Genomic DNA, 27,399 nt, shown 5'->3' with positions numbered 1-27,399 from the left:
CTAAACATGTCCTTATTCGAGCATATCCCAATTGCTCCATTCTTACTTATCACATAGGATATCCATACCCGAAGGTAAGCGGTGAATCCCCGACTACAATGCATCGGCTCATATATGTTTCGACAGAACACCCAACCCTGCCACCTGATGATCCCATGAGAGTCGGTAAACAAGTCAAATTGTAATTCTAGCACATAGAGTCTCAATGTTGTCCCGGGTCATAAGGACTAATGGTGTACAACCATAAACTAGGACGTTTCCACTCGATAAGTGAGAACCACTTGCAAAGTCCTTTTTGGAGGGTTGTTCAGTGCACTCTACCAGGAGCACCTATCTTCATGCTCGGACATCACAATGTCCCCTACCAATGAAACATGGTACTCACATCGCAGATACTAGTCTCCAACTCGAGCGGCCTATATCCTTCTTAGCGGCAGCTGAATCGACTAGGAACTGTTTAGAATATACAGTATTCCAAATATGAGTTTCATGATACTCATCATATGAGCATCTCATATTCTTTCTACTATTTGTATATTCAAGGGCTTTATCTATGCAACTAGCATGGGTATTCAGATAAAAATGTGCCAAAATAATAATTTCAAATATTATTAAAATAAAGATTGTTTATATATAGAGTTTCATTGTAAACACTCGGCCAAAACTTGGCTCGACGGGCACCTACTCTAACAATTAGGGGCCAATCAACTAGTAAAGCATGATTGAGGATCTTATGTATGTGGGAGTGGACGTTTGGTCGAAAGGCTGTGATGATCCCTGTCAGCCCAGTAATGTGGTTTAGTCTGATCAGGCGTATTATGTTATGGGTCAATTGTTTGAAATATATCACTACGCAAAATGTTAACATTTATGCATGTTTAAGTATGTATGATGCAGCATGTTTACGAAAATGTTTATGAAATGATGGCACGTCTATGTTTATGTAAGTATGTTTAGGGTTAATTATGTATGTGCCACTTTTAAATGCATGTGGTTTTATTATTTAATACTTGCTACTCTCATTTTATACATGTTGAGTTTTAGACTCACTAGACTTGATTTATACATGTGAGGACGAGTATGAGGAGGCGAGAGGCAGGGACCAGTGAGTTGGCTCGGTCGGTGCGGAGGCCTAACCCGTGGACCGCTTAAGTTTTCAAGAATTTTATGCATACTAAATTCATTTACTCTGATTTTTGATGAAAATACTTCACGTTGTTTTAAACAAGTAATTTTGCAAGCGCGTGTTGATTGTGACATTGATGTCACAAAATTGTTTGTACTCGTTTTTTTTCAAATATTTAGTCAAGCATTTTATTTATATTTCCATTTGAAAGATTATTACTTATTTAAGAAAAATTTTTATTTTCCGCAAATTTTAAACAGTTTTAACGTTACGGTACGTTATAGTGGGTATCAGAGCGGTGTTCTTGTAAAGGGTTATGCCTACTGCCTGTTGCGAGAAGCTCACGAAGTCACGCCTCAAATCTGTACGTTCTAAAGTTTTAAGATTCTTCCATGTAGTAAGCATAAAAGTCATGATTTCAACATGTACAGGTTTAAAAATAGATTTACGTTCATCTTTTGATTTGGATAGTATGTTCTTGCATGTTGGTTTACGTGCTGGATAAATTTTGGAACAGTATACCTCCTAGACGTATGATTACACTTGGAGCAGGTGAGGAGGATATAGAGACTCGGGATGGGGAGAGAGACACTCCTCCTCGTCCACCGCAAGATATGCAGGCACAAATTCTTGCAGGGATGACCCAGTTCTTTGAAAAGTTTGCGAGGAACAATGATGGAGGAGATACGGGAGCGAGGCTGCCCAGTCCAGAGGCGCTGTATGAGAGATTCAGGAGAATGGATCCAAAAGAGTTATCGGGGACTATTGATCCGATGATAGCTGAGGGATGAATTAAGTCCATCGAGGTGATATTCACTTTTATGGAGTTGCATGATGCAGACAAATTCAGATGTGTCACTTTTATGTTGACAAGGGATGCTAGACTGTGGTGGGAAAGTGCATCGGTGACAGTGAATTTGCAGACCCTTACTTGGGAGGGTTTCAAGAAGGTGTTTTACTCCAAGTACTTCACTGAGAAAGTACTCTCCAGATTGACTAAGGAGTTCTTGATTTTTCAACTAGGAGACAACAACATAGCAGAGTTTGTAAGGAAGTTTGAGAGGGGGTGTCACTTTTGCCCCTAATTGCGAATGATGCCCGGGAAAAGTTGAGGCATTTCATGGATGGATTACGGTCGGTCTTGTGCCTTGATTTTAGAGTTGCTGGTCCTACAACTTATGCTATTGCCGTGTCGAGAGCCTTGGCGGCAGAGCAGGACAAGGGATATTTCGAATGACAGGCAGAGCGAGAGGACCTATCAGGCTCCCCATTAGCACCATTCCCAGCAGCAGCAGTTTAAGAAGCCATTTCAGGGGCAGCATGAAAAGAGGCCGTTTCAAAAGAAGGCTCCTCATAAGTACATTCAATTTGTGAAATTGAGTGTGGTACAGAAACCAGAAGTACCTACTGCTTCAATTGAAAGGAATGTAAATCAGATGAACAAAAGGATGCATTATGGTCTGGGTTATGTTGAACCTAAGGAAAGAGTTGACCAGAGTTCTGGATCCAGTAGAGGATTCAACTCAGGAAGACAACCTCCTATGAAGGTTAAAAACTATCAGTACTACAATTCTAGACCTGTTCAGAAGAGATACAGGCCAGACAACAGAAACAGAAGGGAAGAACAACATTCTAAGATGCATAATGTTAGAAATAACAGACCCTTTGTTGCACACACCTCCATGGATACCCGAAGTACAAAGATTGTACAAATGTGGGTTCCAAAGGGACTAATAAGGCTTGGACCCAAGTAGATTGGGTACCACATACTAAAATTTATGTTTGCAGGTACATGCGAAGAAAGCCAAGATCAGTAGCTCAACATGGTATTTGGACAGTGGATGTTCCAGACACATGACTGGACAGAAGAGTCTACTATCAGAAATAGTGAGTTGTACTGGACCAGAGATAACCTTTGGGGACAACTCAAAAGGTAAAACCGTGGGTAAAGGTAAGATTATCCATGGTAACATCACTATTAAGGATGTGCTGCTAGTTGAAAATCTTTGTTATAACTTGATCAATATTAGTCAATTATGTGATAATGGATTTTCAGTAGCATTCCAGAAGCACACTTGCACAGTTAAAAATGCTGATGACTCTACTGTTTTGACCGGAGTTAGAAATGGCAACACCTATAAAATCTCATGGAACATAGATCATATCATTGCTCCTACATGTTTAGTTGCATCTCTAAGTGATAAACACTGGTTGTGGCACAAGAGATTGAATCACCTGAATTTCAAGTCTATCAACAATCTCAGCAAGCAGAACTTAGTCGATGGATTGCCAGACATAAATTTTGTTAAGAATCATGTATGTTCTGCATGTCAACTTGGTAAGCAAGTAAGATCTAGTTTTAAAAATAAAGGCAGCAAATCATCCTCAAGATGTTTAGAATTATTGCATATGGATTTATTTGGTCCAATCCCTATCATAAGCTTAGGGGGAATGAGATACACCCTTGTTGTTGTTGACGATTTCTCTAGATTTACTTGGGTAATCTTTCTTGCTGGAAAAGATCAAACCAGTAGCCTTCTGATCAAACTTCTGAAAAAGGTTCAAAATGAAAAATCAGTTTCTGTCATTAGAATCAGAAGTCATCGAGGTACTGAATTTACTAACAAGACTCTTGAGATATATCTAGATGAACAGGGCATTCATCATGAATATTCAGCTGCCAGGACGCCTCAACAAAATGGAGTAGCTGAGAGGAGAAACATAACACTTAAAGAAGCTGCTAGAACAATGCTAGCAGATGCAGACATCTCTCAGCGCTTCTGGGCACAAGCTATTAATACTGCTTACTACACACAAAATAGAACAATGATCAACAAGAGGAATAATCAGACTCCTTACGAAATATGGACAGGGAGTAAACCGAATGTATCTTATTTTCACGTTTTTGGTTGTAGATGCTTTGTGCATAATAATGGTAAAAATCATTTAGCTGCATTCGATTCAAAATCTGACGCAGGATTATTTCTTGGATATTCAGCAGTTAGTAAGGCATTTAGAATTTTCAATAATAAAACACTCAATGTTGAAGAATCTATTCATGTCGTCTTTGATGAAGACAGCAGTGCTCCCGAGATTACTAACATATCTAATCTCAGTAACAGGTTAGACAGGGTTCATCTGAAACTAGATAGTGAAGATGATGCAGAAGCAAGCATCAAGGATGTTCAAAATCCAGAACCAGACACTCATATTTCAGAACCAGCAGCTGACATTCCAGAACCAGCAGCTGACACTCCAGAACCAGCAGCTGATATTCCAAAACAATCTACTGCTTTATATAAAGATAATCTAAATCCTTTTGTCTGGAGAAAATCTCATCCTCCATCTTTGGTGATTGGAAATCCAGCAGCTCCGCTAAGGACCAGAAGACAGATGATGAATGAATACATGCATGCTGCTTTTATTTCTCAAGATGAACGAAAGAAGGTTGAAGAAGCTCTTCTGGATCCCAATTGGATAGAAGCTATGCAAGAAGAGTTGAATCGATTTGAGAGGAATAAAGTTTGGTTTCTAATACCTAGACCATCTCACCAAGCTGTCATTGGAACCCGGTGGGTATTTAGAAAAAAACTAAATGAAGAAGGAATAGTTATCAGAAACAAAGCAAGATTGGTTGCACAAGGATTCAGACAAGAAGAAGGAATAGACTATGATGAAACTTTTGCACCAGTAGCTAGGCTCGAAGCTATCAGAATATTTTTAGCCTTTGATGCTTTCAAAAATTTCAAAGTGTATCAGATGGATGTGAAGAGTGCGTTCCTCAATTGTCTACTACAAGAGAAAGTCTATGTTGAACATCCTCCAGGTTTTTCTGATCACCTATTACCGAATCATGTTTTTAAATTACACAAAGCATTGTATGGTCTGAAACAAGCACCTAGGGCTTGGTACGACACACTTTCACAATTCCTTATTAACCATGATTTCACCGTTGGTACCGTGGACAAGACTTTGTTTACCCTAGTAAAAAATAAACACATATTATTAGTTCAAATTTATGTTGATGATATTATATTTGGGTCAACTAACCCCAAATTATGTGCAAAGTTTGCTAAGTTAATGCAGGAACAGTTCGAGATGAGCATGATGGGAGAATTAAAATTTTTCTTAGGACTTCAAATCAAGCAACTTGATACTGGAATCTTCATCAATCAAGCTAAGTATACAAAGGAACTTCTGAAAAAGTTTGGGATGGAAGCATGCTCTGCTGCTTCCACTCTTATGAGCTCGTCTACCAAACTTGATAAAGATGAAGGGGGAACTCCAGTAGAGGTAACTCAGTAGCAGGTAAAAGAATTTTAAAATATCTGAAAGGTACTCAAAATGTAGGCCTCTGGTATCCCAAGGACTCATCGTTTAATCTTATTGGATACTCAGATGCTGATTATGCAGGATGTAAACTGGATAGGAAAAGCACAAGTGGTTTTTGTCAATTTCTTGGTGACAGGTTGATCTCCTGGTTTAGCAAAAAGCAGACTTCTATAGCCACGTCTACTGCAGAGTATCTTGCTGCTGGAAGCTGTTGTTCTCAAATGCTTTGGATACAACAACAACTTAAAGACTATGGAGTTCAAGCCTCTGAATCACCTATACTTTGTGACAATACCAGTGCAATTGCTATATCGCATAATCCAGTACTCCATTCCAGAACGAAGCACATTGATATCAGACATCATTTCATTAGAGATCATGTACAAAAGAAGGATATTCGTCTGGAATACATTCCTACTGATCAGCAAGCAGCAGACATATTTACCAAACCACTTCCTGAGAATAAGTTTTCGTATTTTCGTAATGTTCTCGGATTAATTGATTTAGCATAACTACTGTTTATTATCTTTTGTTTTCACGTGTCTTTTCTGTTTCTTTATTCTAATCTAGTAGAAATATTCAGAAATAAGAACAGCACAAGAGGTATGGAAAAACGAAATCTTTTATTCATATAATCAGATGCATTACATTACAAGGGGTACAATTGAAGATATCAGCAGAATGATTACACAGATTATCCTACTAAGCTTTTAAGTATCATCTATCCACCAGCACTCTCTTATTGCATTAGAATGCTTATGGAAGGGAATGATGCTGCAGCCTAATCCTAATAAGAGCAAACAATATTTTTGATTGTTCAAATTACAACTCCAGGAGTTTGATCCAAGGATCATTATATAAAGAACGATATCTTCAAACATCTTCTTAGAAAACGCAGCAAGTTGTCTTCTGAACATTCTTGCTTCGGCTTCTGGATCAGACTCTGCTTCTTCATTCACATTAGTTTTCATTTTTTGCAGGTATTTATAGTGGTATTCAAGGGAGATAAAGATCCTTGCGACTGTTCATTATCAACGGTTCAGATTGAAAGTTTGCCAAGAGTCGTTTGGTGTTTAATATCCTTTATTACTGCATTAATGGAGGGGGAACATTGTTATGCCATTTATATTAGAAACTGATTTGTCTTTTCGATAAAACAGTGTATCTACCAGAAGTTGTCGAAGTGCTGCATTTGTTTCAGCACTTTACCTTCTTCCAGTAGATATTATCATAAAACGACAAATCAGCTTCTGTTCTTTCAGCAACCGCCTCGGACAGCCCGCCAATTTTTGTTACTAAATCTTTTTAAAATTTGAAATGAGTAGAGTAACTGACACTCCTATTTTCTCTCTCTACCAACCATAAACATATCGAAATGTGTCCCTATGTTTACTGATGGCTGTACATTTCATTCTTTTTAACCGTTCATTTTTCTCTTTCATTGCACTTTACGAATTCAGATCATTACTTTGCATCTACTGCTTTCTTGCATCTACTGTTAATCTACCTCAAATCCTTTTCAACTCAGAAATGGCCGCAGCTTATACTTTGAATGCTTATCAGGTGAACTTTGCATCTGTTCTCACTATTAAGGATGAGAACCTCGTTAAGATGTTCAAATCCTTGGAAAAATCTGGACTTCGCAAATTCTTGGAACCGCCTGCTATTATCTACAAGTCCGCTCTTCTGGATTTCTATGCCAAAGCAGAAGTTGTCAAGGGAAAGATTAATTACACACAGGGTGTGAAGGCCCTCGAACTACTTGCTTGAAAATTTGCGGAAAATTAAAAATTTTCTTTTTAAAAGAACTTAAATGGCCTCATTCATAAAATCACTGGTGAATCAAGTTCAATATTTCAAAATATTGCAGCGGAAGAAAATCAAAGTTTTTGCCAACAACAACGATTTAAAAATATCCAACAACTGATAAAAATTGTTTGCGAAGAAAATAACAACTGCTGCTCTGAGGTCCTCGGGTGCCACTACTGCCGACCCAAGCTGACTCACTGGTCCCCGCCCTCGGCCCTGGCCTCATCAGTACCTACAACAATCAAGTCTAGTGAGTCTAAAGACTCAGCATGCATAAATCGCAGGTAACGAGTAAAAATCTGAATTTAAAATATGCATGAGATAAAATATCCTGTCCTGAGGCATACTGAAAATAATCTGTACTGAGCAATTATAATACGTGCATAACTGAACTGGAAGTCACTGTAAAAATATTTGCTCCTTGGAGCCTGTACTGAAATATCTGGTAAAATTTTCTGTTGAGATTATGTTTTACGCCTGTGGCCACTGCACTAAGCTGAACTGATCGGTAACTGGCTACCGGGGAGGCTGAAACTGAACTGAGCTGGCCGATCACTCGCGACCGGGTGGTACCATACTGAACTGATCGGTCACTGGCGACCGTATAAAAATAACACTCCCACATAGTGAATGAACCACAAGCCATATCGCATAAATCTCAAAAATAATCATTTTCTGTTTAATGCACGTAAAATAATTAACTGGCATAATGAAAATTCCTGTAATTTTACCAACTGGATTGGATTGGTTCGTTCCCAGGCTCGCTGCAACCTAACTGTGCCATGAAAAATATGCAATAGTTTAAACATGACCAACTATGCAATTTACGTTCAAAAGATGCGACTATGACGCCTAATGACTTCGCATTTAATCATGACTCCGAGCCAACCTGAACCGACACTGAACCGACGTATAGTCATGATTAAAATACGCTGAAAAATCATAAAATAATGTTCCTAAAATGATAGGGTCGAAATCTAGGTGGAATGGAGGACAAAACACGAAACGCTCTTTCGAGAGTCAATTTGGCACATTGCACCGTAAATTCTCGTACGACCTCAAAAATGATCCAAATGACGAACGGTCAAAAACATGACCTTCCTAACTCAATGAGGCACTGTCCAGTCCAAGGCCATGGGCTAAAATCCAACCAAGAACTCGAACGAGCCTCTGAACCGACACAGCAACTTGCTGTAATTTCCAGCAGCTGCGACCTAGCTTGCATCGCGTCGTTTGCGAGACTTTTGGCCATTGGGGCTTGAACCACCGACCAAAGCCTCTCCACAACGTCCCAAGGAATGATTTGAACCATGGCTAAGGGCCCTAGGCCAGTCACAATTTGCCTCATTCCAGCAACCACCCGAAAGTTCTCACCGAGGGCCCTCATGCGTGCGTGTGTAGTGTTTATGCTATGATCGATGTCTTGCGTCGTTCCAGTGGCCATTTGATTGACCATGGCACGATCTAGACATCTAGGAGCATGATATGAACCGTGGCTAAGGGCCATAGGCCAACCAAGATCCACAACAAGCCACAAAAGAAACGAACCATATGCTGAAAAATGGAAGGGCCGAATGGGGAAAGGGGCTGTTTTGATGTTTTGATTAAAAACCGATGAACCATGGACCAAGCCACCAAAAGGGCAACTTAGTCACGTCTTATACATGCTAGGGAAGTGATCTAACCATGGCTATAGGCCCTTGGGGCAGCCAAGATCAGATCCAACCCCTTGACAAGAAACTGAATTTTCGAACCACATTTTTCTGCACCTAAGGGACTTGCTGTCATTCTGAATTTCCAGCAAGCATGGGGCTGGTTTGAATGGACCAACATGGTCCTAATGCATCCTACTACATGTATACAAGCCGCCTTGGGAGCCTGGAATCGAACCAATCACCTGAAACCACAAAACTCAGAAAAACGTGAAGCTTGTCATGAAAGGGCCGAAATTCTGCATGTGTGTTCCAAAAATATTTTTGACATGTATCTCGGTTTTTGCTTGCTAAAACATGATCATGTCCTGAAAAATAAATGATAATATGACTTGATTGAGGTTTGAAAGAAATCTAGACATGCCTGGTTTCGTTTCGAAAGAAAACGAAAAGAAGAGACGAGACGGCGCGGAGGAGACGGAGTGGCTTGCTTCTCTACCTTTCTTGGCTCTCGATTTTTCTCCCTTTCTCCCTAGCTGCTATCCACGATTTTTACCTCTGAAAAGGGTCTTATTTTCACTCAGATTTCGAAAGAAAGGAGAGGGGGAAAAATGGTTAGGAGGGTGAGGGAAGTGGGTGCAAGATATAAGGAAGGATCAAGACCAAGTCCACTCCCTTTGAATTTGAATTTTGAATTATGGTTTGATATCAAATGAGTTGGTGGATGCTTCTAGGAGGTGGTGGCCGAAATTTATCTTGATTCTAGATTAGGATATGTCCATTTATTTAATTAAATTGTGCTCCCAAAAATCCTAGAATTATCCTACTAATTACATGCAAAGAATTGGTCAAAGTTGATGAGTTGGAAAATGAATCTTCTAGCACTAAGGGTGGCCGAAAAATGCATGATAAAATAAAGGGAAATGTTGATTATCTAGTCAACTAATAATCCTTGAAAGCCTTACTAATCCTTTAAATAATTTAGTGAGCTAACCCCTTAATTTAATAACTTAAATGAATTCATTTCTTAATCACCTCAAATAATTAAATTAAATCTTCAAATCTCCCTTTCTAACTTAAATGAACTTAGTTACTAGCTAAATTAACTTCTGGAAATATTTCTCGAATCTTAAATTCTATCTCAAAACTCCAACTCCGGTCCGGCCTCACTGAAAATACTGAAATGCTAAAAATCATACTACTGAACTGAAATAATAAATAATTAACTTCAAATAAATGCATTTAAAATAATCATGCAATGAAGTCAATTAAATTAAAAAAAAAATCTAGAATTATGCATGGCTTATACGTCTACTGATTTACGGGTTCTACACAGGGAGATGCATCAATCTCCATTGATGCTGCATTTCTCGGATCCACCTTCTTTTTACCGATTTCTGGACCTTATGAGCTTTCGTATATCACAAAGGAAGAGATGTCTACTGCTTTGACAAACTTTTCAGCCACTGGAGAAGAGCTTTCACCTTCCTGCTTCAAGAGGCTATTGAAAATTGAGTACCTGGTACTCGCTGATATCGTGGCAAAAACCTTGTTGGTCAAGGCTGGAACTTTCGACAAACTGACCAAAGAGAAGGTTCAAGTGATGGTGGCCATCACTTCAGAAAAGAAAATGGATTGGGGTCGCTTTCTGTTTCGAATTATGAAAGATATGATTCTAAGGAAAGGTACTGGATTTGCTGTGCAAATCAGTAAAATGTTGAAAGATGCTGGTTTTCCAAGAACAACAGAAGAGGATGACTCTTCGGTCACCATGACTGATGCTGATAGTGTGCTTGCCTTAAGGCCAAAGCCAACAGTTGGTGAGTTTGTGGCTATAAAGAAGGAAATTGGGGAATCTCGGGCTGGTCCTATCCACCAAAGCAAAAGCCATTGAATCAGGACCTTCAACTGCTCAATTTTTCAGACCAACTTCTGGTGTGGTCATTAGAGAATCTGCTACTAGTTCTTCTACTTTCAAACCAGTAGTCCCTGCTACTTCTGGAAATTGGGAAAGGCAAGATTACCGAGTTGTCTCAGTCACAGGTGGCCACATCAACCATTCAAACAGCAATCGATCTTCATCTGGAAGAAATTGATAATTCAACCAGAGAAGACATGAAATTTTTTGATGATTGGCTCAAGGTAAGAGTCTACCATCCAATCATCTTTTTGAACAATCCCGGTGTTTTTGCTCAAACTGTGAAAAATGAGAAAAAGGTTTTTGCTGCTGCCAAGACAAAAAATGTGATAGAAGCCATCAATCGCCAAAACTACATTCTGGATCAAGTCAAACAGCAGAATATGGACACTGTTCTGAAAACGTTGAAGTCGAATTTTGACTCTACTGGTCCTACTGCGTTTCATGATCAGAACGTCATTCAACTTTTGTCGGAACAGCTGACAATTTTGTCTGAGCAAATTGTTACCAAGGAGAAGGCTTTTTCTCAGCCTTCAAAATTTAGTGTCAATACCGTCCCCGCAATTTTGAAGACTCAGTCAGTTGAGGAACCGGCCAAAGCTTCTTCTGAAGTCAATGTCTCTAGTACTCCTGCACCTTAAGTAGCTCCTACTCAATCATCCTCACTTATTTCTGTTCATGATCTGGCATCGGTTGATGAAGTGATCGAATCGATTGTGCAGACTCAAGCAGCACAGGATGACTCACTGCCAGTTATTACTACTTCTGCTGATCCTCCTCCAGTCCAATCCATTCCAGAATCTGCTACTGTCACTGCTACTACTTCTTCATCTCTTCCAGAGCTTAAACATTTTTCAGAAGCTCATCAAGCTGAAATGGCAACTTTGTTGCCTACTTCACCTTCTGCTGTTGAGCCGAGAGCTATTATTGAACCTGCTGCTGATTTGCAACAACCAGAAACAAGGCCAACAGATCCAACTACTGCTTCAGAAGGTCCCTCTGCCGAACCAGAACCAGCATTTATCACTCAAGCAGAAGTTGCATCATCTACTGCTCTTATTATTTCTTCTCAGCATTCTCCTGAGCGCATCGCCAGAATGGAAGATATCAAGCAACGTGCTCTTGTTGAATCTCCTTCACCTTCTGAGACCTCTGCTCTTGAACATGCCATGGAAACTCTTCAAAGAGGACTTCATAATCTATCTGAGATTTTCAAACAGCTCTCTTATGAACACAGTGAGCATAGCAGTCACGTCAAATCTAGTCAAGAACGTATATCAAAAGAAGTCGCAAATACCAGTGACTCTTTGACGAGATTTTCTATCGAATTCAGTTTGTTCAAGAAGAATATTTTCCACAATCAAGGTCTCATTTTGATTGGTCAAAGTGATCTCATCAAGACCGTTTCTGATCATCACTCCTCAATTTCAGCAGTTTCTACCAAAGTCGAAGCCTTGGATTCGAAGCTGGAACTCCTTGATATCAAGATTGAATCTCGATTTCAATCTCTTACAAATATGTCAGACAGAGTTTCGAGCCAAGCACCATACTTGGAAATGCTGAATGCATGAATCCAAACCCTCACAGGCCGAGTTGATGATCTAATCACTCAATTTAAGGATAGTGATGCCAAAAAGGGGGAAGACAATAGATTTCGAGATAGAACTGGAGCAAGTAGCAGCAGACCTCATTCTTCTAGAAGGGATCAAGATCCAGATGAAGCTATTTTCAGAGATATTGGAACAAATTAGTTTTATTTTCTTGTCTTGATTTTCTGGATACTAATTGCTTTTATCTGCTTCTCAATCTGTTCTACTAACGTTTTAAGGAACATCTAGGTTTTGGCATCACCACAAAGGGGGAAATTGTTAGACTTAATTTTGTTGTGGAGATGCTAGTACAAAACCAGTAGATGCTGGCTTAAGTATAAAACCAGTAGATATAAATAAGCAGAAAACCAGAAGCACTTGTACCGCGCTAAAACCAGTAGCAGCACTTATCAAGTACTGCTTAATCTACTTAACAAGTGACTTCTTAGCTAAAACCAGAACAAGAAGGAATACATAACTCGAAATTAACACTAGCAGAATTTTGTGTATCTCAAGTCTTTAAATATTACCGTTGATCTATTAACGTGATACTAACATTTATTGCTTCATTAAATGCCATTAAATGCTGTACGGGAACATTTAAGACGGCTTACCATTTTTGGTATGAACTGAGACTGATTGCTTTAATGTATTCTGCAGGGTCCATTTTCAGCAATAAAACTGAACCACTGAAAAGTCAAAAGAGCCGTTCAGATTTTAGAACGTTGGATGAAGCCTATATATGGAGACGAAGGACTTTTCAAGAAAAGGAGTGAACGAATCTCAATCAGAAAAATATCATTCGAGCATCGCTAGAACTTTTAGCTATCTCAAAAGCTCAACACTGAAAGAGCAGCACACGCTTCATTGCATACATTTGATCACTTGAGATAATATTGTGCTAGCTATTTTCATTATCTCTTCTTAAGCTATTCACTTCATTATCTCATTAATAGAAGAATCTGTAACTGGAAAAGAGTCCTTTCCAGAACTTAAGATCATTCAAGTAGTTGAGTTGTAAAACTAAGAGTTTCAGTAGGCGAAGGGTAAGTCCTGTTGAAGTGGGTGTGTACAACTGCTGTACTGTATTCACCAAAGTCTTTTAATGATACCTTCTGGAAACAGAAGAAGGGGAGATGTAGAAGATTTATCTTCGAACTTCCAGAAACAAACTTTGTGTCATCTACTGTTTTTCAGTTTCATTATTTTTCACCCACTAACCAACAGATCGTTTCAGCACATTATCTTGTGATCTGCTGGTCTTTAAACTTTAACAAAAATCTGCTAGTATCTTTAACAGGATTCTAGCACATCATTCTGGAAAATAGATTAAGTTTGTCGTTGAGTTTATTCAACCCCCCCTTCTAAACTCAACCCGATCCTCAACACTGACACACCACCCCGTCGATATCTGATGTACCAGTTGTCAAAGACTTTCCTGATGTTTTCCCCGATGACGTCACATGCCTTCCACCACAGAGTGAGGTGGAGTTCGCCATTGACCTTGTGTCAGGCACTGTGCCAATCTCTAAGGCATCGTACCGTTTGGCTCCAGCAGAGATGTCAGAGCTCAAACAGAAAATTCAGGAGCTCCTAGACAAAGAATTCATCCGACCTATTTTCTTACCATGGGGCTCACCAATGCTCTTCGTAAAGAAGAAAGATGAGAGCATGAGGTTGTGTAACAATTACAAAGAATTGAACAAGGTAACGATCAAGAACAATTACCCATTACCAAGGATCAAGGACTTATTCGATCAATTGCAGGGAGATACACTGTTATCTAAGATAGATCTACATTTTGGGTATCATCAACTGAAGGTAAAGGATGTAGATGTTCATAAGACAGCCTTCAAAACAAGATATGGGCACTACAAGTTTTTAGTGATGCCATTTGGACTAACGAATGCTCCAATGATTTTTATGGACCTAATTAATCGTGCATTTCATCCCTACCTAGATCAGTTCTTCATAGTATTTAACGACGACATTCTTACATACTCGAAGAGCCATGAGGAACACAGTCAACATTTTGGTACAGTTTTGAAAGTCTTGAAGAGTCACAAGTTGTTTGCAAAATTCAGTAAGTGTGAATTCTAGTTGGAGAAAGTAGCATTTTGGGACATATCATATCTAACAGTGGCATTGAGGTGGATCCAGCTAAAGTGGCAGCCGTAAAAGAATGGGTTGAGCCGAAGAACGTGTGAGAGATCTATAGTTTCCTAGGCTACTGCAAAAAAATTATTCAGTGGTTTTCCTTGATTGCAGTGCCACTCACTTCATTGACTAAGAAAAATGCTAAATTTTTATGGAGTGAAGAATTTCAGAAGAGCTTCGATACTTTGAAGCAAGCCCTTATCACATCGTCAGTTTTAGCCATGCCATCAGGGCAAGGCAATTTTGTGTTATACACCGATGCTTCTAAGCTCGGTATAGGCGCAATATTTATGCAGCATGGTCGAGTTATAGCATATGCCTCCAGACAGTTGAAAGTGCATGAGAAGAACTACACGGCTCCTGACCTTGAGTTAGCCACCGTTGTCTTGCATTGAAGATATGAAGACATTATTTGTACAGTGAAAAATGCCAGATATTCACTTATAAAAGATTCTCAAGTACTTCTTCACACAGAAAGAGCTAAACATGAGACAAAGACGATGGTTGGAGTTAGTAAAAAACTACGATTGTGAAATTAGCTATCATCCAGGGAAAGCTAATGTTGTGGCAGATGCTTTGAGCAAGAAAGTAGTAGTCGTAGCACAGCTTTCAGCGTAGAGATCTTTTCAGTCAGAGATTCAGAGGTATGGCCTAGAAGTTTATCCTAAGGGCAGATCTCCTAAGTTGTCTAATCTGACAGTTCAGTCTTCTTTGTTAGACCGAATCCGTAAAGTCAGCCTTCAGATGAACATTTACAGAAATGAAGACTGAAGGATGAAGCCAAGGGCAGTGCACTCTACGCAGTGTCCAATGGTATTGTGAGGTACATAAAAAGGATTTGGGTGCTTAGTGTTGATTCGATCAAAGAGGATATTTTGACAGAGGCACATACATCTTCATATTCCATTCATCCAGGGGTTATCAAGATGTACAAGGACTTACAGATGCTGTATTGGTTGCCAGGGATGAAGCGGGACATCCGCCGATTTGTATCCGAATGTCTCACTTGTCAGCAAGTGGAAGCAGAGCATCAGAGGCCAGTAGGGATGCTTAAGCCGCTCCCCATTCCCGAGTGGAAATGGGAGAATATCACCATGGATTTTGTTGTTGGATTGCTGAGGTCAGTTAGAGGATCTAATGCCATTTGGGTTATAGTGGATCAACTTACTAAATCGACACACTTTTTACTAGTGAAGACGACTTTCTCCATGACTCAGTATGTAGAGCTCTATATCCGGGAGATAGTCCGATTGCACGTGATCCCAGTTTTTATTGTGTCTGACAGGGACCCGAGATTCACATCGTCCTTTTGGAAGAGTTTGCATGTAGCTATGAGGACAAAGTTTCTATTCAGTACAGCATTCCACCCTCAGACGGATGGCCAGTCTGAGCGAGTGATTCATATATTGGAAGATTTGTTGCAAGCTTGTGTGATCGATTTCCATGGTAATTGTGAATCAAAAGTACCCCTAGTGGAGTTCACATACAATGATAGTTTTCAATCATCTATAGGTATGGCTCCCTATGAAGTATTGTATGGAAGGAAGTGCAGATCGCTGATTCATTGGGATGAAGTCAGTGAGAGATCGGAACTTGGTCCATAGATTGTTTAGCAGACTGCAGACGTGGTGGCTAAGATCCGAGATAGGATGAAGACTGCCCAGAGTTACCAAAAGAGTTATGCTGACAATAGAAGAAGGGATATCGAATTTGCCATAGGAAATCACGTTTTTGTGAAGATAGCACCCATGAAGGTTGTTATGAGGTTTGGAAAAAGAGGCAAGCAGAGTCCGAGATTCAATGGGCCATTCGAAATTCTTGACAGAGTTGGGACTCTTGTTTATCGTGTAGCTCTAACGCCGAATTTGGCCGGAGTACACAATGTGTACCACATTTCGATGCTGAGGAAGTATATGGCAAATCATTCGCATGTTTTGAGTTTTGAGTCGTTGCAGCTTGCTCCAATATTTCATATATAGAAAGACCTGTCCGAATTCTAAACATACAGGAGCGAAGACTTCGTAACAAAGTGACCAAGTTGGTCAAAGTCCAGTGGCTGAATCAATCAGTGGAGGAGGCCACTTGGAGGCCGAAACAGATATGAGAAGTCGCTACCCGGAGTTGTTTGATAAGATTTAATTCGAGAACGAAATTTATTTAAGTGAGGGAAGAATTATAGAGCCCAAAAATAGTACACGTAAATTCATGCATTTATTAAATTGTTAAATTATTTACTTAATTTTTTAAAATGATTTTTTTATCGATGCATGATTTATGATTTACATTATTTTAAATTAACATGTTTATTTGAAGCATTTTAAAACGTTTTCTTGAGTTTTATGTTTCCGGCGAATATTCGATACGAGATCTGGATAGGAGACCGGAGACGATTTAGGCGATGTATGAATAATGTGGTATTTTATTTCAAATCAAGAAAATTTATATTTTAAATGATTTATGAAATTTTAAACATTTTAAAGCCTAATTTAATTTATTAGGTGATTTTAAAATTTGAAGCTTTTCAAAAATACTAATTTGAATTTGGGAATATTAATTTTTAAAATTTCGTAATTAATTAGTTTATTAAATCTTTGAGCGATATTAAATAATTATATTAGTATTATTTTATCATTAATTATTTAACTAAACATGTCTTTAGTCCCTGATTAGTTAATTAAGAAATTTTTTTACCTAAACTATTACACACTCATGCACACACACAACACACACACTCACACACACACACACACATTTGTGTTCAATTTGAAGGGGAAAGGCTAGAGTTCTTGAGATTTCTTTCAGCAGCCACCATTCCTTGCAATTCCTGAAGATTCACGTTTTGTTTCGAGCAAGAAAACTTGTAGCAAGAGTCTCCCGGTCATCCCCCGTAATCCACCGCATCGATTTTCGTTATTTTCGTGCATTTTAACGCAAAGACATGTACATTCTTTCATTTTTCTTCATCGATATTTTTCATATTTAATATTTTGATGCATACTGTGTGTAAAAATCCGTTCATGTTATACAAACTTTGAGCAATTGTGTTTGGAACGATTTTGGGACAACTTTTAGATCTCAAAATCAGAATCTACAGTCATTTCGAACCCTGCATATTTTCAGTCATTTTTTCTAGAAAAGCTTTCAAAATATAAAACGTAGTACGTTTTGAAATCCTCGATTTGATAGTAAATTCGTAATTTTCAGACAAAAGACGAGTGTGTTATGATCATTCTCGTGTGACTGCTAAAACAGTGTCAAAAATGTATTCTAAATGTGTTTTTTGAGGTATATTGAGTTTCAGGCTTCGTTGGGGACTCCTTAGCTGGGCGACGCTCGAGCGGTAAGATGTTACCGCTCGAGCGCCTGATTTTCTAGAAAAAAAATGTGTTAGTTTGTGCTGCAGTCGCTTAAGCGGGATCCAACAAAGCCTTCAAAGCTATATAAGTATTTTCGACATGCAAAAAGAAAATGTTTTATGTTTTTTTTGAGGTATGCGAATTGTCTTCTGACCAATTATGAACGGGTTTGGAAGCCGGAGAACGTGTCCGGTGACTTCTCCACCTAGGTAAAGCATGACCAGATTTGATCATGATTGAGAAGCAGTAAAGCATGATTAGGGACCAATCCACTCGGTAAAGCATGACTAGGGATCTTATGTATGTGGGAGTGGACGTTCGGTCGAAAGGCTGTGATGATCTCTGCCAGCCCAGTACTGTGATTTAGTCTGATCATGCGCATTATGTTATGGGTCATTTCTTGGAAACATATTTCTACGCAAAATGATGATGTTTATGCATGTTTAGGTATGTATGATGCAGCACGTTTATGAAAATGTTTATGAAATGATGGCACGTCTGTGTTTATATAAGCATGTTCAGAGTTTAAGTATGTATGTGCCACTTTTAAATGCATGTGGTTTTACTATGTAGTACTTGCTACTCTCAGTTTACATATGTTGAGTCTTTAGATTCACTAAAGTTGATCGATGCAGGTGAGGAAAAGTATGAGGAGGCGAGAGGCGGTGACTAGTGAGTTGGCTCGGTTGGTACAGAGGCCTAACTCGAGGACCGCTTAAGTTTTCAAGAATTTAATGCATGTTAAATTCCTTTACTCTGATTTTTGATGAAAATACTTCACGTTGTTTTAAAAAAGTACTTTTGAAATCTCGTGTTGATTGTGACATTATTGTCACAGAAATAGTTTGTACTCGTTTTTATTTCAAATTTTTAGTCAAACATTTTATTTATATTCTCATTTGAAAGATTATTACTTATTTAAGAAAAAATTTGATTTTCTGCAAATTTTAAGTAGTTTTAAAGTTACGGTACGTTACAACGCATATCGCATATCATCTTACAAAGAAGCAATTGGCCAGGTTGAAGGAACACTCAAAAGTTATATCAAAGTAGTTAGAAGCTTATTTACCTCAGTCTGTGAGAACACTTTCGGGTAGTTTTCAAATATCAGTTCTCATACACTCACACAACACCACTCAAATATCTTCGTGCACAAAGACGTAAAACTTGTGTATGTAGTGAAACGTCCACTACTCGTTTTCTTAACTTGTACTAGAATTTTTTTCTTCTTAATCACCATAATTCGAAATATACATATATATACTTTAAAATACCTTGACACCATTTTGAAAATAAAACAACCAACTAACATTTAACAATCCAAAGGAAAATAGTTCAAATCATAAAATCGTCAAACGTTTTACAAAACCTAAAAACATTATGTGAAAAGTATTGTGCATACTATAACCTCTCAAAAACTACTCATAAATAAATCGTCGTAAAAATATCTTTAACATCACTTAAAATCATAAATCATAACTAGTGTGGAAAACTAGCGCCTGTCCTCGGGTTATGTGCACTTTCAGTCCAGCAAATTCAACCATCAAGACCTCCATTAACATAATTATCATAATCACCTGCATCAATCACACCTAGTGATCTAAAGACTCAACACAACATATTCTTGATAACAATACTACATATACAGATCACATTCAACAGTGAAAACACTTTTACTTAAAATATCCTATTCATCATGATGCATAAACTTTAAACAATAGACTTTTTCGTAAACATTTTAATATACAAATAAACATATTCATATTCATATCCATATCCATATTCATATTCGTATCCATTTCCATATTCGTATCAACATATTCATATTCCTATTCGTATTCGTTTTCGTTGAATTCAGATCGTTAATTATGACTTTCGTATTCATCAAATATTGGGGCGATTGATCCATCTACATGTAACCACAGTACAGGGCGGCAGGGACATTAGCGACACTCTCACCCATCAACTGAGCATTGGCCTTACGTATTAACATATCATCATATCATGTCATTAGAAATACGATCGTCGGGCTCCCTCTGGGGTCTTCTCCTGTATAGGGTCTCCCTCTACGGCCTTCTCCCATAAATTGGCTCCCTCTGAGCCTTCTCCTGTAAACAGGCTCTCTCTGGGGCTTTTTCCCTCACGACATCTCCAATCATATCATTGTATTCGCATCAATAGAAATACGATCGTCGGGCTCTCACTGAGACCTTCACCCTTACGATATCTCCAACATATCATCGTACTAGTCACAATTACTTCACTTCTTTCAACGTTTCGTATTTTCATCACTTTATAAAAATTAAACATGCATATAACGTTTTTCTTTTAAACCAAGCATGCAACATGTCTTTTAACGTTATCGTTTCATCATAAAATTCCATAAATATTTAAAACCAACATTTTAACATATTAAATCATCGCATTTAAAATAACATTTTGACATATTAAATCATAACGATTCCATAAACATTTAAAATAACTTTTTTTAACATATAAAAATCCATAAACATTTTAAAATAAATATTTTGGCATATTAAATCATAAAAACATCCATAAATATTTAAAATAATCATATTAGCATATAAAATAGCATTCAGAACATTGCCATGACGTTTACTAATTTTTTGGGTGTAAAATTACCGTTTTACCTCTAGACGTAAAATTTCACGTTTTTGACTTTTTTTTAATTCCATTGACTCTAACATGTCCCAAATATCTATTTAAGCTTACATGAATTTTCTCATATTTTTATTTGACTTAAATAGATGACTGTTAAATTAATATTTAAATATAACACATTAATGCGTTTTAATCCCAAATTAAACCAAACCTAATTCACAAATTACAAACTTAGACTTTTAATAATTATTTGAGCTTAAATATAATTTTTCATAATTTTATTCCGCTTAACTAGGTGTTTCAATTAATTCTTTAATTAACGTTTCGTTCGGCGATTAAATCCCGGATAAATCGAAAAGTCATTATTTTCTTCCCAAACTTTAACATAACATTCTTATTATTTATTCTACCCTTGTGAGCCACGAACCACGCCCTGGACCCATGGTTCCAATTTTTCTTCTTAAAATCTCGAAATTGACCCTTGATCGAACCACCCGAGCCATCTCTCAATTTACTCGAGCCATGGTCAAGCCACCTCGAGCCAAACCCGAGCCAAACCACCTAGGGACCCTCCTAACCAGCCCTGATTCATAGAACCTAGCCCTAGCTCGCTCAAGCCCTACTGGAACTTGACCCAAAATATGCATGTGTGCGTGTTAGGTGTTCTAGTTGCACTAGGACTCCTAGCTAGCCTAGGGCTCTTCCAGCCGAGCCACCACAAAACCACCATGACCCTAACTGACCTTGGACCACGCCAAAACCCAACCCAAGCCTAGCCCAGCCCCTGACCTCGCGCACGAGTCACTAGAACTAAGGCAGCAGCTGCGCGCACCTTGAAGACCTCACGCCCCTCACGTTTTGCTCGATCCAGCAGTGACCCAAGCCACTCCAGCCCCTTCCCAGACCCTTGTGCACCCTCTTAGGACCTTAATGACTCACCCTAGTCCAGCCCAATGCGCCCTGGCCGAGCCCCTTAACCCTGCGCAAACTGAACACCTGCGTAACCCCTTGATCACCTCTCGGGTGGAAGTCGAGTCCTAGCGTGGCTAGGACTCCACCCCTGACTCATACATGACCTCAGCTAGCCCTGGCCCAAGCCGAGACTAAGCCCAATGCCCATGCCCCTAAAACGAGCCCCTATTATCACCTTGACAGCAAATTGGTTCCAGCTTCTGTTATGTACGTGTGCAGCATGATTGGTGTGATTTAGGACTCTTTATAACCTGTAAAAACATCCCCTAACAATACCTAATCATGACAGCCCATTTAACAACATAACAAACATGATTTTTCATCAAATTCAAGCCTTAAAAATTGACGTATGACATAAAACCGAAAATATTTCATGTTGCAACTTGTTTTTCATGCAAACCGATTTTAAATAATTACTATGCGGTGAATGATGAGTAAAAAGGAGAATATGGCGTGTCTTTGCGTATTTTACGCATAAATTAACGTTGAAGATTGAAGAACGACGACAAGAAAGGCCTTGGCTTGAATTTCCCTTGAAGCTTCAAATTTTTCTCTTCAAAATATGGTGTGTGTGTGTGTCGTGTAAATTGAGATAAAGGAGAGTTTGTGTTGCACAAGGGAGGTGGACGTGCATATGGTAGGTTATGGGGTTTATTTTACATATTAAATAATTAATTAGACACTAATCAAAGCCTTGGCTCATTAAGCATGTTAATAAGGCTAATTTAGCCCATTACTGTTTAATTAAAATATTTTGTTTATAAAAATTTGTGAATTTATTAGCCGAGTTGCCAAAACGTTCGTGTTTTCATTGAAGATTCAACACCGATAAAAATTATGTCCTGGCATATAAAATCACCTCAAAATTCCTTATTTTCAAAAATAAGAAGCATCACCTTTCATTTAAATAATTTTAAAAATTTATAATAAAAACATTTTCTATATTTCAGCCATTGGTCTCCGTTCCTCGATCACAACTCAAAAAACCTTTAAAAATACATTTTAATGCAACCACGTAGAAAAATATATTTTATACATGTCAAAATGCACAACATATTTAATCTATGCAATTAAAACATTTAATTAAAATACAAGAGAATTTAATAGCTTGCACGCATGTGGTTTACGTGGATCTTTAAATTTTCGGGACGTTACATGTAATTTTTGACAAACAGAAGTTAAACAAGTGTTGGCTGGAAGATACTATCTTCAGTCTAGAATAGGAACTACAACAAAAGAGACTTTCCGCAACGAGCAAAATAGCTTTCCGTATCGTGCATTGCACGCCGCACAATTAAAAGTTGTTAAAAGTATTATGTTATCGACAGCGCGCATTGTGCGCTGCAGATAATAGTTTATGCAACGTGCATCAACGTGCTACAGATAATATTTTCCGCAGTGTGCATTTGCGCGCTGAGGAAACTATTATCCGCTGCGCGCAAATGCACGCTGCAGAAACTAGTATGCGCAGCGCACAATGCGGGATGTGGATAATACATTTAATTAGAAATAACACATCCACATCCTATAGATGCAAGTATCCTCAACTAACCAGTTGGATAGCAAGGCAGTAAATGATTAAAAAAAAATAAGTTAACAAACGGTAGCATAAGTAAAGGAGCAATTAAAACTCAATGCATGAGGTATCAGGTAAAAGTTAAATATTTCATACAAATTGAGTTTGAACCATTCTTTATTTAATCATAAATATCTTAAAACCATAGCTTGATAACTGGTGACTATCAATTTAAGCCTTTTCTCGAATCCTTTAGAATGCGAACAAGTGACCAGGAAACAAATGCATGTAGAAATCCACATACTCCCCCGGAGACAAAGAATAATGACCAGGAAACAAGTGACGGCTCTTTTAGAATGCAATCACAGTGTGTTGATTAAGGCCAACTACATTTCCTTTGTCATGTTCTCTCTGAAAGTAAAGAGCAAGAAATGTTACAAGCCTAGCAAAAAAATGAATCTTAAAATGTAAAGTGATAATGAATCAAATCAAATATTAACTTAACCACTTGGAAGGCAAGAGGATATACAAAACAAGGTTGGTCTTATGCTACAAGAGAAGAAACACCAGGCTGTGAACCACGTATCATTTGAAATATGAATTTCAAATGTACTTATGTACAATCAGATGGCATATGTTACACAAAAAAATGTTTCCCTTAGTAGCGCAAAATAACCGAGAAAACAATTCTATACCTTGGTGTCTAGGCAATGATGATTGGCTTATCAATTCTGAACATCCATGTATGCCAATCAAACTCGCCATACAAGGCTCCGTCCCTATAAGAAAGTTCGTGTTACCATTACAGTCAGTCGTTCGAATCCACAAGCCATCGGCAGCCAACACTCCAGCCGAAAATGGCGAGTTTGCAATTAGCTTAACAATATTCCCCCCTGCAGACATAGGTGCAGCAGGAGAAAACATCTGATATTAAGCAACACCCGAAGGCCCAAGCGGCCCACTCTTTGATCTGGGCCGTCTCTGTGGCTGATGAATTGAAGCCCTTATAGAACCATCTCCACATACAGGACTAAAAATCCACCTTTCTGCATCTTCCCATTTTGAAGGCAAGGTCCTTCCATTATTGTAAGGCAACAATGCGGTATTTACAGTCCTCTTATTCTCATTGGTGTGAGATGGAATCCGTTCAGAACTCCATCCTTTTTGAATCCTTATACTTGGGTGCCAGTAATTAGGTGTGCCAGGACTTGGGAATGCGCTGGTCCTTTGAGTTGCAGCTGATGGTTTTTTCATCGCACCAAACCGTGGTGAAGAGGAGTTCCCAGAATTACTCACAGAAATGTTGAGATCCACAGAAGCAGTTCTGCGATCTGATTTGTTCAATGACCCCACGGATCTAAACCTTCTGTCTTGACATTCTGGTCAAATTAACCCACCAAGAAAGGAAAGGTTGCTAAATTAATGAGCACAAAAGATGCATTCTTATTTTACACTAAGAAACATAATGCACTTATCGTGATACCTTTGAGGGCTCGAGAGACACTATAGCCAGATTTTCATCCTCTGTAGTTTCTGCCTCACTGCTATCTAATATTTGAACTGAGTACACATCATATTTGAACAAAAAAGTAAGTATTCTGATCCATAGTTGAATTTTTGCACCAATTCTTGTGACCATTCAACATACATCAGTATGGTCAAAGCCAGCTAATCTAGCGTCCAAACTCAAGCAAAAAAGGAAAACAATACCTTTAGTCCTTCATTTCCTACTGAGGTTAACAATATTCTTGTATTCTTGTTTGGATCTATATCTGGACCACTCAAATCCTCAGCCAATTCATGCCCTGCCAACTGCTATTTCAAATAAAAAATTACAACTTTCCAGTTCATATATTGAACTAAAATGCTAAGATTCAAAATCCGCATCTGAAAATCCAGTTCATAGATTCTTTAAATATTTCCTCAAACTACAACCAGTGATTTTTCTGTTTCAGGTTTAAATTTCAACAGCTTTATCATTTTTCAAATGTTGACCAATTGGGAAAGACAAAACCAGTTTTATTTATCGAACATGTGCGCATGAAAGGAGGGCAAAAAAATTACATATCGAGGATCTTAACATAATCAAGGTAACGAGTTTCAAGTTCATTCAACAAACACGTACATTTCTTAAAATGCAAGTGACAAACTTTTTCACAATTTTATTGAATAATTATGATTGGAAAACACAAAACATGAATACGACATCAAACATCCAAAGATAATCCAATTTTTTTCTCTCGGTCTCCCATGATAAAAATTCATTATACAACAAAACAATAGTCAAAATATTAGAGATCCAATCTTGTAAAAACTAGTAAGATCCACTTTTCAGAAATTGCATACTCTAGGCCGTAATTACGCTCTTAACACATACACACACATAGGTACATATTCCGGTGAAAATCCTGAAATGGATTTCTAAAAGCCTTTGTTAGAACAATCAGACATCAAAAGATATATTTTTCAAAAACATAACAAATGGTGTTAGCTTGGGAGTGGAATTCGTGGACGTACCCGTCGATTGTGGTTGCTTGGATTGCCTTCTGGTTCATATTCTCAATTGGACTGAAGCAAACCTAAGATTGGACTGAAATCGTGAGAATAATCAGCGTCTTAACTCATGAGAACATCTTTGATTCAATCTCAAAACTTGCGATTGAGGGTACAAATCGAATCTACAAGACGAGCTAAAACTCATGGTGGTTGATGTCTCATTTTTCGAGGTGGGAGGCAGCGGCGGCGCAAAGCGAAGGGGAAGAAGGGTTGAGCGATTTGGAGCTTAGGTATCGACGTGTTTGAGATTTGGATTGGCTTCTTCTTTTCAGAAAGTTAAGGATGTGGGTTGGGTTGAGAATGGAGATTTGGCAGCGTGCTTTGTACGTGAGCTGAAAAAAAAATCAAATTTGTAAAATCTTAATCACAGCATGAGTGGTACGCGTTAAATATATTTTTAACAGCGTATATTATGCCCGCTGTTAAATTACCCATCAACAACATGTTTCTCCCTGCCGAATATGTGAATTTTAATATTATTAACCGCGCACGTATACCTGTGTGCTGAAAACAATACCATCAACAGCATGCGCGTATATTATGCACGCTGTTAAATTACCCATCAACAACGTGTTTCTCCCGCACGATGCCGAATATATGAATTTTAATATTATTAACAGCGCACGTATACATGTGTGCTGAAAATAATACCATCAAGAGCATGATTTTATTGCGCGCTGTTGATGTCACGCTGTAAAAAATCATTTTTGTTGTAATGAGGAGTTCAGTTAGGCAGTGGGAAAGTCCTAAGCTGGGTTGGTTTGTACAAGATGTTGTATAGATCAAAGTTTTCTAGTGTATCCTACTTGAGGAGGTAGAATGTAACGTACCGTACTTTTACTACTTAAAATTTGCGAAAAAATTAAAAAATTTCTTAAATATAAACATCCATACGGTCGTCAACTCATCGTTCATAAAAATTTATATCTTTGAAATCATCCATCACCCATAAAAATTTTGCTGAAAGAAAAGCTAGCTCAAAACATCTCGTACCAAAACATAAAATCAGAGTATCAATATTTTCATGCTTAAAATCTTAAAATAACGTGGGCGGTCCTCGGGTCTAGCCTTTCGCTCAGTCCAAGCCTGCTCCTTGGTCCCCACCCCTCGTCTCATCATGATCATCCTCACCTGCATCGATCAAGTCTAGTGAGTCTAAAGACTCAACACGTATAAACTGGAAGTAACGAGTAATACGTAATAAAACCACATGCAACTTCAAAATAGGGCGCACATACTTAAACTTGAACTTGTAATAAACTTGAACGAACATACATAACATAGACGTGCCATATCGTGAAACTTTTCATGACATGCTTGCATACTTGAACATACATAACTTCATCATTTTGCGTAGAGAATGTTTCAAAGCTAGTGACTCATAACATAATCGTCTGATCAGACTAAACCACAGTATTGGGCTGACAGGGACGTATCCACTGCCATATACATGAGATCCCCGTTCATAATTTAACGGGCTGATTGGTCCACGTTCATGATTTAACGCTTTCCAATCACGATCTAAACACGTTCATGATTTAACGGGGTGAAGAGGTCCTCGACCACGTTCACCGACTTCCAAACTCATTCATAAATTGGTCACAAGACATTTAGCATATCTCAAAAATTTAAAATATTTTCTTTGCACGTCGAACATACTTACTTGACGTTGAGGGATTCGTTGGACTTCGATCGGGGTCGTTGCTGCAACATACTAACGTGAATTCATAAGCTTAACGGGTGTAACTTAAACGTAACAGTCAAGCTTACCCACGAGTTCATACATTTCCTAAG

At 38.3% G+C, this 27,399-nt stretch overlaps 1 long non-coding RNA gene across 1 annotated transcript; it reads right to left on the bottom strand.

Annotated features, from left to right (window-relative positions):
• Positions 1–23,146: 23,146 nt before the first annotated feature.
• LOC142541622 (uncharacterized) lies at positions 23,147–25,933 on the bottom strand. The gene is made up of 5 exons (XR_012819423.1): positions 25,567–25,933; positions 24,760–24,861; positions 24,533–24,609; positions 23,745–24,428; positions 23,147–23,460 (listed from the first exon to the last, which is right to left on the bottom strand). It is a non-coding gene; the product is annotated as an uncharacterized LOC142541622 (long non-coding RNA).
• Positions 25,934–27,399: the final 1,466 nt, after the last annotated feature.

This window comes from Primulina tabacum, chromosome 4 (genome assembly GCF_025594145.1).
Source record: "Primulina tabacum isolate GXHZ01 chromosome 4, ASM2559414v2, whole genome shotgun sequence".
In the NCBI taxonomy this organism is placed as follows: Eukaryota; Viridiplantae; Streptophyta; class Magnoliopsida; order Lamiales; family Gesneriaceae; genus Primulina; species Primulina tabacum.
Note: the sequence above shows the minus strand (reverse complement) of the source record. Positions and strands in the feature narration are given on the sequence as shown.